The following is a 14,156-nucleotide window of genomic DNA, read 5'->3' on the forward strand; positions in this document are numbered from 1 at the left end:
CACTAATCTGAATTTTTTCAGTTCTTTTTTATCTGTTTCTTGCACTTTCTCCTTTGTTGCAGATGGAGTAAGAGCTGAAGGTGTGGTTTGTACTATAAACTGTGGAGGCTGAAGCTTCCTGTGGTGCTCCCTGAACCAATGGTGCTTCTCCCACCTTTCTCCCTGTCCAGGGGTCGGGATGAAGCACAGCTGTGGGAAGTAATCCAAGCTGTGCAGGCCAAGACCATCTATCATTGTCTGGAGAGACAGATGAAGCTCCATGCCCATTCTTTCCCTCTCAGGGACAGAGATAGAGCCTTAGGTGTGGAGAGAAAAGTAAGTTGTGTGGGTCAAAACTGACTGAAGTTTCTCAGATAGACTGATGAAATACTGGCCACTGTCTCCCACTGCCAGGGGTGGGACAGAGCCATATATGTGTCCAACTGTCTAATCCGTGTAGGCTGAAAGTCGCTGCAATTGTCTGGAGAGGCTGAGGGAGCATTGTCCCTCTTGTCCTGTAGGGGCAGGGATGGAACAACAGGAGTGCCCAACAATCATGTCCATTTGGACTGAAAGTTCCTGCAGTTGCCAGAGAGGCTGAGAAATGTCTGTCGCCCACCTGTCCTATTGGAGTCAGGGATATAGCCATAAGTGTGTCCAAAAATCTACTCTGTGAGGGCCGAAAGCCACTATACTTGCCTGGAGAGGCTGGTGCACGCCCAACAAACTTCCTATACTAAGCTCATTAGAGATAGTAATGATGTCTTTTTCACTCTCTCCCTGCCCCATAACTAACACATAGCAGGTACTGAATAAAATTTACACAGGTTTTTTGGAGTACACTTCTTTACTTTTTCTAGTACACTGACTGGCACTTCCTCTTCTAGAATCTAATGCCAGGTTGCTCAATCTTGGCATTTTACCTATTTTAGTCTGCTTAATTCTTTGTTGGGCCAGGTGGGGTGACTATTCTTTGCATTGTAACATGTTTAGCAAAATCCCTGGCCTCTACCCATTAGATGACAGTAGCACACCCCAACTCAGGAAGTGACAATCAAAATTTTTCCAGACATTGACAAAGTCTCCTGGGGGATAAAATATTCCCCAGTTGAGAATCACTGTTCTAATGCAACAAATGGCTGTCCCAGCTCACTGCTGTTGATCCTTCATCTTTCAATTTAACTGTCATTTCTTGAGGAAAGCCTTCTCTGCCCACCAAGACTAGTTTTAAGATCCTTGGTAGATGTTCTGAAGTGACCAGTAATTATCCTTCAGCATACATATCACAATTTAAATTTATATTTATTTCTTGTCTGTCTTAACTTTAAATTCAATAAAGGCAGAAACAGGGTCTGTATATTGCACTGCTATATCCCTAGTGATTTGTATAGTAGCTGGCATATAATCAGGGCTCAAAAAATATTTTTAAAAAGAATGACAGTTAATTCTCCCATTCTCTGTGTTCATATTTTTATTATAACATTTATCAATTTCTATAGTAAGTTTCTGCTTACAGTGTGACCCTCTTCCAGAAAGGGAGGAGGAGAATGTATTTTATTCAGTTTCACTGGTATGTACCACAATGGAAGGTACATGGCAGATACATACTACTTAACATACATACATATACACAATATGTTGACCATGTTTTTACTGAATTTTTACCGAGGAAGTACATTTACTTCTTGGATTTTCAACTAGTGATAAACTAAAAATGAATTTAGAATTCATATTCAGTTAACAAGAATTGTGATTAACACTCCTGCCCCAAGGTAAACCTTATCTCTCAGTTGTGAGCTACATTTAAGTCTGTACCAACATATTATAAAGTAGAAAAAGCTCCAGAGGTGCAGTAAGTTTTAAAAAAAAATCTGTCTATAGATGGCCAACTAATTTGGTTAAATTTTTTTTTTGTCAAAAAACTGGATATTTCAACATTAAGTAGAGAACACTTGAAACTAGCAACATATAGTCATATAGTAGAAAAAGAGGAAAACAGCAGAAGTAGGTTTCTGCCATAGGTCAAGATGAGATATTTTTGTTTCTTCATTAAATGCTGGATTTTTATGTCCTTAAGTGAGTACAATTTTTAGACTGCATTTTGACAGGGAAGATATCAGAGAATAGAAAGGAGATATGTGGAGGAAGGACTGGTAACATTTTTCTGTGTACTGCCTTTCTTGGCATGACCCTTTTAAGGGAAATACGAAGAAAAATATGTGAGACAGTAGTTTAGTGGCAAGTAAAATTATTGTGTTTGAGACAGGCTTAATATGCATGCCATGCTGGGCAGATACAAAATGCATGACCATAAAAGCATGTTTGGTGTGTTCTACAAGTACTTTTAAGGTGTTGGAAAAATACTGTCATTTTCTTCAACATTTGTCACTTTTAAATTGTAAGAATCTTGTTTACAAAAAGAAACTCAGTCACACATCATCCAATCCATATAAACAAGTAATATATTAATAAATATGATCTTCACTATCGTTTATTGACTGTCCACAAAAGACTAGCCATACTATATGCATAAATTATTATTCTTACATAAACTTTATGAAGTCATTATTATCCCCATTGTACAACAAGAAAACTAAGGCTCACAACATTTGAGTAACTTGAAACAGCTTTTATAGCTAGTAAATGGGAGAGTTGGGATTTGTATACAGGTTTGCCTTTTATAATTATTTTTTAATGAATGAGGAGACTGAGAAACCCTTTAGTATATTCAATTAATGGCATGATCATATTTCTTTCCCAGCCCTTTCATACTTTATTACCCTGATTACCATATCTCCCCCAATGCAAACCCCTGCCCTTAGACTATGAATTCGTCAAGTGTAGATGCCATCTTCTTCATTTCTATATTCCCAGTAACTATAACAGGAACTGGTATATAACAGATATTCAACACATTGAACAAACTTCTAGTCACATTTTGCCTGTTCTAATGCAGTGACAAGCCACATTCCAAGAGGGGACATACCAGGGAACAGGAACATGGAAATCCTTATTTAATAAGAAGATAGGACTACCTGAAAAGGTAATCAGCATCTAGTTGCCCCATCATATCTCATCTGTAAAAAGCATTGATGGAAATATGCAGTTATTCTATAGCACTGGTGCTCATTTTGAAAGCCAGGCACTACTTCAGGACTCTTGTTTGAGTCCAAATTTTTACCTCTTCTTTTCTACCCTATCATGCTCAGAAACCAAGGTTCACTTTTTGTGAGTAGATCTTATAATTATTTTTTTTCATGTCCCACATAGTACCACATATCCTCTTTACAATCACAAGGCAATGTTTTTCCTACTCTGCTGCATCTAGCATCTGTATATGTCACAATATGTAAAAACAATTATTTGCACCACATTCTTCTTCAATGCAGGCAAGATTTACCATAGATTATTATCATGCCCTTCATTAATATAAAATCTAAACTTCTATAGTAGCCTTCTAAGTCAGTATAAATGGAAGTTATCCAAAGTGGTGCAGGTAGCTAATGAGAGAGGCCTCAAAGGGTGCAGTGGGCACAAATGGGACGGGGGGAGCAAGATAGCAGTGGTTGCACTCTGGAGGACAGGGGACCATGGCATAACATCCAGGAAGGAGAAGGATGAGGAGATTGAGAAGCCACCACAGAGGAACTGTGAACCAAATGTCCCACAGCAGTGCCCGGTGCACACACACACACCCCACCCTGAAGATAAGCAGTCTTAACAAGTCTTGGGGCGGCAGGCAGCCTTGGGTAGAGAGGAGCAGAGAATCTCTCCTCTCCTGCAACAGTGGGGACAGGGCTGCAGACCAAGGGAATCAGAGAGTTTGGATTGCTGGTCCTGGATGAATTGAAGTTCCAGCTTGCCAGGACAGGGATCTTCCCGGCTATTGTTTTCAACACTGTCCAGGGAAGGTAGGAGTGGAGCCTGTGGAGGGCAAATTTTTTTTTAAATTACCATTCTTACGGTTGTGGGGAAGAGCTAGCTGAGGAGCACCACTTGCTGTACAGGAAAGCACAGTTTTTGGGAGAGCCAAGACAAAAAAAAATAGTCTTTCCAGACCCACTCCCCAGTGCTCTGTGGAACTGGTCTGTACCCCCTTCAGTGCTCCTTGGCTCAGTTTTTGTTAAACATGGGCAATTCTAAATATTTAGAGTAAGTTGAACTAAAGACAGAAGAGCCTTAATACAAAGCCAATCAAAAATTAAAACCTAGGCAAGACAGAGAATCTGACCATCAGAGTAAATTCATCAAGATAATCAGATGCTTAGACATGAGAAAAAAATTACAAGTCATCCTAAGAAACAGCAAGATATGGTCCAGTCAAATAAACAAATTAAAAAGCGGGAGGACAGGGCCCACTGGATGGAACGTGAGAGAGTCTAGGCTATGATGTGGACCATTGACTATGGGGTGCAGTGATGCTCAGAGATGAACTTACCAGGTGCAATGGATGTGTCATGATGATGGGAGAGAGTGTTGCTGTGGGGGGAGTGGGGGGGCGGGGGTGGTGGGGTTGAATGGGACCTTATATATTTTTTTAATGTAATTTTAAAAAAATAAATAATTAATTAAAAAAATAAAAAGTGGGAGGAGACACAGAATTCTGAACAACTAATCAAAGAAGTACACACAAATCTCCTAAGTCAATTGAAGGAGATGAAGGAAAAGATAAAGGATATCAAGAAAACACTAAGTAAGCATAAAGAAGAATTTGGAAGCCATACAAAGAAAAATAGAAGAACATATGGCAATGAAAGGCACAATAGAAAAGATTAAAAATGAGCAAGAATCATACAACAGCAGGTGGAAGAAAGGATAGGGAAATTAGAAGATAGAAGAGGAGTAGAGAAAAAATGGAAAAATTGAGCATGGTCTTAGGGAAATAAATGAAACATGAAGTTCACAAACATACTCATCATGGTGTGCCAGAGTGAAGAGGGAAGAGAAAAGAGGCAGAAGGACTATTTGAGGAAATGATAGCTGGAAATTTTACAATTAATATGAGGGACACTTATGCACATGTCCAGTAAGAGCACCTTACTCAAAACAGAATAAATCCTAATAGAAATACTCTGAAACATCTACTAACCAGATCTTCAAATGCCAAAGATAAATCCTGAAATCAGCAAGAGAAAAGCAATTCCCCACATGCAAGTGATGCTCAGTAAAATTAAGTGCTGGTTTCTCATCAGAAACCACAGTCGAGAAGACAGTGGTATAACATACTAAAGGAAATGGAAGAGAAAAACTGCCTGCCATGAATCTGATTCCAGCATAATTGCCCTTCAAAAGTGAGAGATACATTAAACTTTTCACAGATAGAAGCAGAGAATTCAGCACAAGAGACTTGACCTACAAGAAATACTAAAGGGAGTCCTTCAGATACAAAAGAAAAGACAAGAGAGAGGTTGAAGGACAGTGCAGAAATGAATATTATTAGTAAGGGTAACTAAAGGGTAAAAAGAGGCAAAAATGAGATGTCATATAAATGCCTAAGAATAGAATGGTTAAGGTAAGTACTGCTTTTACAGTAATAACATTAAATGTTAATAGATTAAACTCCTCAATCAAGAGACGCAGACTGGCAGAATAAATCTAAAAAATATGATCCCTCTATATGCACTCTACAAGAAATTCACCTTAGATCGAAGGACACAAATAGGATGAAAGTGAAAAACTGGAAAACAATATTCCATAACAAAATAACCCAAAAACACCTGGTACAGCTATATTAGTATAGGACAAAATAGACTTTAAATGTAAACTTTTATAAGAGACAAGGAAGGACATTACATATTAATGGACATTCTACCAAGAAGAAAGAACAATTATAAATATTCATGCACATAAGAAGGGTGAACCAAAATACGTAAGGCAAACACTGGCAAAACTGAGGGGAGAATTAGACATCACTATAATAGAGACTTTAATACACCACTTTCATCAATAGAAAGATAATTTAGACAGATGATCAGTAAGGAAGCTGAGATCATGAATAATATGATAAATGAACTAAAACTAACAGACTTTTTCAGAACACTGAACCCCAAAACAACAGAACATACATTCTTCTATGTTGCTCATGGATCATTCTCCAAGATAAACCAAATGCTAGGTCATAGACCAAGTCTCAATAAATTTAGAAAGATTGAAATTGCACAAAGCAATTGCTCTGAACACAATGGAATCAAGCACAATGGAACACAATGGAAAACATGAACACAAATGAACACAATGGAAAACAGTAAGAAAGTGATGAAGTGGAAATTTATAGCCCTAAATGCCTACATTAAAAAGGGGAAAGAGCTAAAGTCAAAGACCTCACTGTTCACAAGGAGGAAATAGAAAAAGAACAGGAAATTATTATCAAAGAAGGCAAAAGGAAAGAAATAAAAATTAGAGCAGAAGCAAGTGAAACTGAGAATAATAAACAGGAGATTAATAAAACCAAAAGCTGTTTCTTTGATAAAATTAATGAAACTGACAAACCCTTAGTTAGACTAACAAAGAAAAAAAATAGGAGATGCAATTAAATAAAATCAGAAATGAGAGAGGGACATCATTGACCCACAGAAATAAAAACAATCATAAGAGGATATTAAAAACAACTACATGCTGAAAAATTAGAAAATTTCAATAAAATGGACAAATTGCTAGAAACATATGAACATTTTACACTGACTCTACAAGAAATAGAATATCTAACTTACTAATTACAAATAAATTGAATCAATCATCAAAAACATCCAAACAAAGAAATTCTAGTACCAGAAGGCTTCACTGGTAAATTCTACCAATCTTTCCAAGAAGAAATATACCAATTTTGATCAAAGTCTTCCAAAAAATTAAATAGGAGAGAATACTATCTAACTAATTCTATGAGGCCAACATCATGCTAATACCAAAGCTAAATACCACATCAGAGAACCATGAGAGTCTACAGCTGCAAGCAGGTGAATTCCATCCATCAGCCATGTGGCATCTGAGCACCCACTCAACTTAGTGGTGGAGGGGACATCGCCATCCCAGGAGCCTCAGGATGGGGGAATAAAATATGGACTAGAGTGGACTTACTGGTATTTCACTATAGAATTATTGTGACTCTAGCAATGGAAGAAATTATATCACTGATGGGGTGACAGTGGTCACTGAAGTTGTTGAAGGCAGGGAGAGGGAAAAGGAAGTATGGTATGGGGCCATTTTTGGAACTAGAAGTTGTCCTGAATGATATTGCAGGGACAGATGCAAGACATTATATATCCTGCCATAACCCACGAATGGACTGGGAGAGAGTGTAAACTACAATGTAAACTATAATTCATGCTGTGTAGCAGTGCTCTAAAATGTATTCATCAAATGCAATGAATGTACCACACTAATGAAAGAAGTTGTCGATGTGGGAGGAGTGGGGGATGTGGGGAGTGGGGTATATAGGAACCTCTTACATTTTTTATTGTAACATTTTGTGTTATTTATATATCTTCAAAAAAAAGATAAAGAAAATTTTTTAAAAGATGCCATGAGAAAGGAAAATTACATACTAATCCTCTAGAGAATTTAGATGAAAATATCCTCAATAAAATATTTGCTAATAGAATCTAACAATGCATTAAACAAATTATAAACAAAGATTAAGTGGATTTTATCCCAGGTATGCAAGAGTGGTTCAGGACAATAAAATTAATGTAAAACAACAGATTAACAAATTGAAGGGGGAAAAAATCACATGATCATCTCCATAAATGCATTTCCAAAAAGCACTTGAAAAAAATACATCTTTTCCTGATAACAACACTTCAAAAGACAGGAATAGAAGGAAACTACATGATAAAAGGCATGTATAAAAAACCCACAAATAACATCATATTCAATGGTGAAAGACTCAAAGTTTTCTCTCTTAGATCTGAAACCAGACAAGGATGCCCACAATCACCACTACTATTCAACAATGTTAGATATTTTTGCTAGAGCAGTTAGTCAAGAAAAAGAAGTAAAAAACATCCCAAATGGAAAGGAAGAAGTGAAACTTTGATTCTTTGTAGATGATGTCATCCTATATATAGAAACTCCTATAAATATACAACCTAGCTACGATAGCTAATAAATGAGTTCAGCAAAATGATGGGATGAAAAGTTAATAAATTTAACTAAGGATGTAAAGGACTTTAACACACAGGCTTCTAGAAAACATTGCTAAAACAAATCCAAGAAGACCTCGATAAATTGAAGGACATCCCACTATCCTGGATTAGAAGGCTAAATGTCATTAAGATGTCAATTACACCCAAATTCATTTACAGATTCAATACAATCCCAATAAAAATTCCAACATCTTGCTATGTAGAAATGAAAAAGTCAGATGTGATATTTATTAGGAAGAGCAAGAGAATCTGAAGAGAACAAAACTTCTTGAAAGTAAGAAGAATGAAGTTGGAGTACATACCACCTGATTGCAAAGCATATTAAAAACCTACAATGGTGAAATCAGCATGGTATTGGCACAAGGACGGACAAATTGAGCAATGGAATTGAATTGAGAGTTCAGAAATGAGCCCTCACAACTATGGCCAACTGATATTTGGCAAGGCTGCCAAGATAACTCAAATAGGACAGAGTAGTCTCTAACAAGTGTTTCTGGTAGAACTGAATATCCATATCCAAAAGAATGAAAGAAGACCCCCTCTCTCAAACCCTATACAACTCAAGATGGATCAAAAATCTAAATATAAGGAAAAGGATCACAAAGCTCTTAGAAGAAAATGTAGGAAAGCATCTTCAAAATCTTGTGGTAGGTAATGGTTTCATAAACTTTACAGCTAAAGTACAAGCAATGAGAGAAAAATTAGATAAATGTGGCCTCCTCAAAGCAAAAATAAAAAATAAAAAAACTTTTTTGCTACAAAAGAGTTTGTCAAGAAAATGAAAAGCAGCTACTCAAGGGAGAAAGTATTTGGAAACCATATATCCAGTAAGGGTTTAATATCCATAATATATAAAGAAATCCTACAACTCAACAATAAAAAGGCAAATAACACAATTTAAAAATGGGCAAAAAACTTGAATAGACATTCAGGTGGTATGAAATTATTACCAAGAATTAATCAGTGATGCATTTGGAGAAAGATCTTTGATCATAAGGGGCAAATACTTCAAAGTAAGTTGCAAAGTTATTCTGGATGTTACACTTATGCAGTCCTCAGCTGAATTTCACAAACTGCCATGGTAAACAAAGCCTTAAATGAAAGTGCTCCCAAGGGCCCTAGGGATGTCTGGACACCATTAGGCAAACAACACATCCACATATAATCTACACCTTCTTGGAGGACTCTATCTGGGAATATATGAAAAGCTATTTCCCAAATATACCATAATTATACTCATTTATAAAACCCATAATCATGATTCTTCTATTTCTTTTATTTGAACCTATTTTTTTCTTTTTCTTTTTTCTCTTTTTTATTATCTTTTTTTAAAGATACATAGATCACACACAATGTTACATTAAAAAATATCAGAGATTCCCATGTACCCCACTCCCCACACTCCCCACTCCTTCCACATTAACAACTTTTTTCATTAGTATGGTACATTCATTGTCATATTTAATGATAATTCTTAAAGTATATTTTGGAGCAGTGCCAAATGGAATGGATAAACTTGAAACTGTAATTTTGAATTAACTTGTTAAGTTTATTTCTCAGAGAGTTAAAGACTTCAGATTGTTCCTATGCTTGTTGAGCCCTGAAACCCAGCAGATATTCAGGCAGCTTCTATTCCCCAGTTCTTCAGGCTTGACCTGGACAACTAACAAAATGATGATAATCAATCAACTCCCTCCCCAATGCAAGGAGTATCTTTACTTGGAAACAAAACAATTCCACTCCTGTGTCCCATAATATTCACATCCCTTTTTATCCTGAAGCAATCAGAGTTGACATTGTCCAAAAGTCCTCAAAACTGAGGAATGAACACAAATAAGGAGGAATTGTAACCGCTGACTAAAATAGATTTGTTACTGTATTTATTTTCTTATGTTAACTGAGTGACTTGTAACACTGATATAAAAATAAATTTTACATATAATGAAAAAAGAATAAATGAGTTGTTCCTTATAATTAAAAAAAAATCACCAGTGTGAGAAGGGAATGTATCTCAGTATGAATATTCATAGAGAATGTGATAAAGATGTACATCTTGCTTCTCTGAAGAGATAAGAATTTAAGTAAAGTTGATTGGAAACATTATATTTGTTCTAGAAACAGACTCTAGTCAGAAATGCAAAGAAATTTAAAATGAGTCATTATACAAAGGGCAATTAATGACCTCCAGAAAAATCCAGGCTTCTCCTCACTTTGATATTGCCATTATTCATATTCAAGGCTACTGTCAAAAGCAGAAGTCCGTGTGGGTACACTACACATATGATCTAGGATGATTCTTTTCTTCTTAGTCTTCTAAGCAGGAGAAATAAGGCAAATTTTGTAGTCAGCAGAGCAGAACTCTGTCATCCAAAATTCAGAAGAGTAGAATTCATAAATCCAAGAGTATTGGCTGCTTAATTGACTCTGTCATCTTGTACTACCATAATCATTCAATAATGCAGTCATTACCTAAAATAGTTCTGAAATTCTTCATTAAAAATTATCTTTTGTGATCGCTTATTTTTTTGTCTTTATTTATTTTTTTAATATTACATTAAAAAAATATGAGGTCCCCACATACCCCCACCTCCCTCACCCCACTCCTTCCCCCATAACAACAATCTCCTCCATCATCATGAGACATTCATTGCATTTGGTGAATACATCTCTGAGCACCACTGTACCTCATGGTCAATGGTCCACATCATAGCCCACACTCTCCCCCAGTCCACCCAGTGGGCCATGGGAGGACATACAAAATCCGGTAACTGTCCCTGCAGCACCACCCAGGACAACTCCAAGTCCCGAAAAAGCCCCCACATCTCATCTCTTCCTCCCACTCCCTACCCCCAGCAGCCATCATGGCCACTTTCTCCACACCAATGCCACAATTTCTTCGATTACTAATCACAATATTTCATGAATAGAATATCAGTAAGTCCACTCCAATCCACACTCCATGTGCTTGCTTATGAACTACTTTAAAAATCAACTTTACCACACAAGAGTTTTTTGATCAAAAGACAATTACATATTTTGAACCCCATATTCAACAGACCCCAAATAGCTTTCGACTGGTTCCAAAAATCAAATCCAACTTCAAAGAAAAATAATTCCACCAGTAAGAATATTTAATGACGATTCTTAAACTTTAAAAGAAAGAAAAAAATTGTTACGAATGATAGCACTAGATTAAGTGGATAGCCTGAGATGATTATTCCTAAGGGAATCACTTATTTATATGCATATATTCTTATAAGATATTATATTCACACACCAAGTGTACATGCATATATTTGTATTTTCATAGAAAAGTTCAATAAAATTACATAAGGAAACATACCTTCTAGGGTATGAGAATGGAGAGTTAAGTAAGGGGGTAGCAGGGAAGTTTTGATTTTATATATCCTATTTGTAACGAAATACATATGTATTTAATATAAATAATCCTACTGGGATGGTTTGAAGCTGTATGGACCATAGAAAAGTATGTTCTTTTTCTTTTCTTTTTTTTTGAGGTACCTTACCCAGAGATTGAACCCAGGACCTCATAAGTAGAAAGTCAGCAGTGAACCATTGAGCCACATCGGCTGCCATGAGTTGGCTTTTTTGTTTGTTTGCTTGTTGTTTGCTCTTTAGGAGGCACCAGGAACCAAACCCAGGACCTCACATTTGGGAAGCAAGTATTCAACTGCTTGAGCCACATCCACTCTCCAGTATGTTCTTTAAAGTTAACCCATTCCTGTGGGTGTGGACTCATTGTAAGTAGGGTCTTTTAGATAAGTAAGATATTAACTTGAGATAGGATCCACCTCATTCAGGGTGGGTCTTAAATTCTCTTACAGGAGTCTCTTATCAATGTAGGACTAAGAAGCCACAGATGCAGAAATAAAGACTCAGGGACAATAGGAGACAGTCTGGAGGCCAGAGGCTAGAATCAGTGAAGCTCAGAGGAAAAGAAGGAAGCCCCTAAGAGGTTAGGCTTATGGAGCAGCTCAAAGCTGAAGAAATGATGCCAGGCAGATAGGGGAGAGTTGCATGTACCAGCATTGTCCCCTGCCATGTCCTTGACTGACTATAGCTGAGCTCTGAGAGAGAGCCTCTTTAGATGACTTTACATTATGCCTGATAGCCAACAGCTGAAACTTGGTGAGACAGTATCTCTTGATGATGCCTTGACTTGGATACTTTTATTGCCTCAGAACTACAAGCTTTTAACCTAATAAATCCACATTATAAAAGCCAACACTATTCTGGTATATTGCATTGGTAGCCTTTAGAAACAAAAACAGAAAGTGGTACAAGGAAAGTGGTTTACTGCAGTTACAAATACCAAAAATGTTGAAATGGTTTTGCAAATAGGTAAGGGGAAGACTTTGAAGGAATTGTGACCTGTTTGATAGAAAAGGCCTAGAGTTCTTTGAAGAGACTGTTGGTAAGCATATGGACCCTAAAGTTACTTAAAATTGATGCCTTAAACAGAAATGGTGAATGTGCCATTGTAAACTGAAAGGAAGGTAATCCTGTCTTCAAAGTGGCAGAAAACTTGGCAAAATTGACACCTAATTAGATGGAAGGCAAAATTTGAAAGTTTTGACCCTCAACATTTATCTGAGGATGTTTCCAAACTAAATGTAGAAAGTGTGAACTGGCTTCTCCTTGAAGTTTACAGCAAAATGCAAGTGGAAAGGGATAAACTGAGAAATGAACTACGGGGCGCAAAGAAACCAGAAATAGATGGTTTTGGAAATTACACACTTCCAGAAAACGAGTCCCCAGAAGACAGTGCCCCAAATGAGATAACTAAAGATGGAACCAGCCAGTCATTTCAGTTACATCAGAATTAGACATGCAGTTATCCAGGAACGATCCGTGGAAAGTCTTACTGTGTAATGGCTTAGACCCATTACCTGGATGCTAATCCAAAAGTTTTTACAAGATCTATATGAACAAATCACTATCAGCCTGAACTAAAAGGGACAGAAAAAGGAGAGTCTGAAGGAAAAAAGATGTCAAGGACAAAATCATGAACACTGAAGTCTGGATTTAAGACCTTTTCTTGGGCTAAGAGAGGGATCCCACACATATATGTATAAAGGGTGAGTCTGCCCTGGCATTTGAAGAGGGTGGGCCTTCTGCCCCACTCTTCAGGAAGAGTGCTGCCATCCCAGGCTTTAGATAGTGTGGAGTTCATTCCCTGGATGTTTGGAAGAGTTAGGTGGCCACTCCATTGTTCTGAGTGTGTTTGGTCTGAGCACCAGATATTGGGAAGTGTTTGGCCATGACCTCAGTGTTCTCAGAGAGTGAGGCCTTGAGTTTGGTTGGCCTTCCAGATGCTTGATGAGGGTGGAGCCAAGAAGATGGCCACTGGGCAAACCTTTGCAAAGGGTGGGACACCATGAGACACGAAGAAGAAGAAATCATGGTTCTATAGATGATTCTCAGATTTTGAAATGTAATGGAGTATGCCCTGTAGGTTTTCAGAACTGTTTAGGACTCGTGACCCCTGTTTTCCTTCCAATTTCTTCCTATGGCAATGGAAATGTTTTTCCAAAGCCTGTCCTTCCTTTTATATATATTTTTAAAAGATTTTATTTATTTCTCTCCCCTCCCCCGTGTTTTCTGATCTCTGTGTCCATTTGCTGTGTGTTCTTCTGTGTCCGCTTTTATTATCAGGCAGCACTGGGAAACTGTGTTTCTTTTCTTGTTGCATCATCTTGCTGTGTCAGCTCTTTGTGTGTGTGGCACCACTCCTGGGTGGGCTGTGCTTTTTTCACGTGGGGTGGTTCTCCTTACAGGGCACACTCCTTATGCATGGGGCACCCCTACATGGGGGCACCCCTGCATGGCATGGCACTCCTTGTGCACATTAGCCTGCACATGGGCCAGCTTACCACACAGGTCAGGAGGCCCTGGGGAACGAACCCTGGACCCTCAATATGGTAGGAGGACACTCTATCAGTTCAGCCACGTCCACTTCCCATGTCCTTCCTTTTTATATAAGAAACAGATAAACTATTTTGTAAATTTCACAGG

The 14,156-nt window shown here is 37.5% G+C and overlaps 1 protein-coding gene across 1 annotated transcript in view; it reads right to left on the reverse strand.

The window, feature by feature from the left end:
- The window catches only part of TENM1 (teneurin transmembrane protein 1), a 1,381,582-nt gene that overhangs the window by 1,045,197 nt on the left and 322,229 nt on the right, over nt 1–14,156 (reverse strand). The window lies entirely within an intron of this gene.

Source organism: Dasypus novemcinctus, chromosome X (genome assembly GCF_030445035.2).
Source record: "Dasypus novemcinctus isolate mDasNov1 chromosome X, mDasNov1.1.hap2, whole genome shotgun sequence".
In the NCBI taxonomy this organism is placed as follows: Eukaryota; Metazoa; Chordata; class Mammalia; order Cingulata; family Dasypodidae; genus Dasypus; species Dasypus novemcinctus.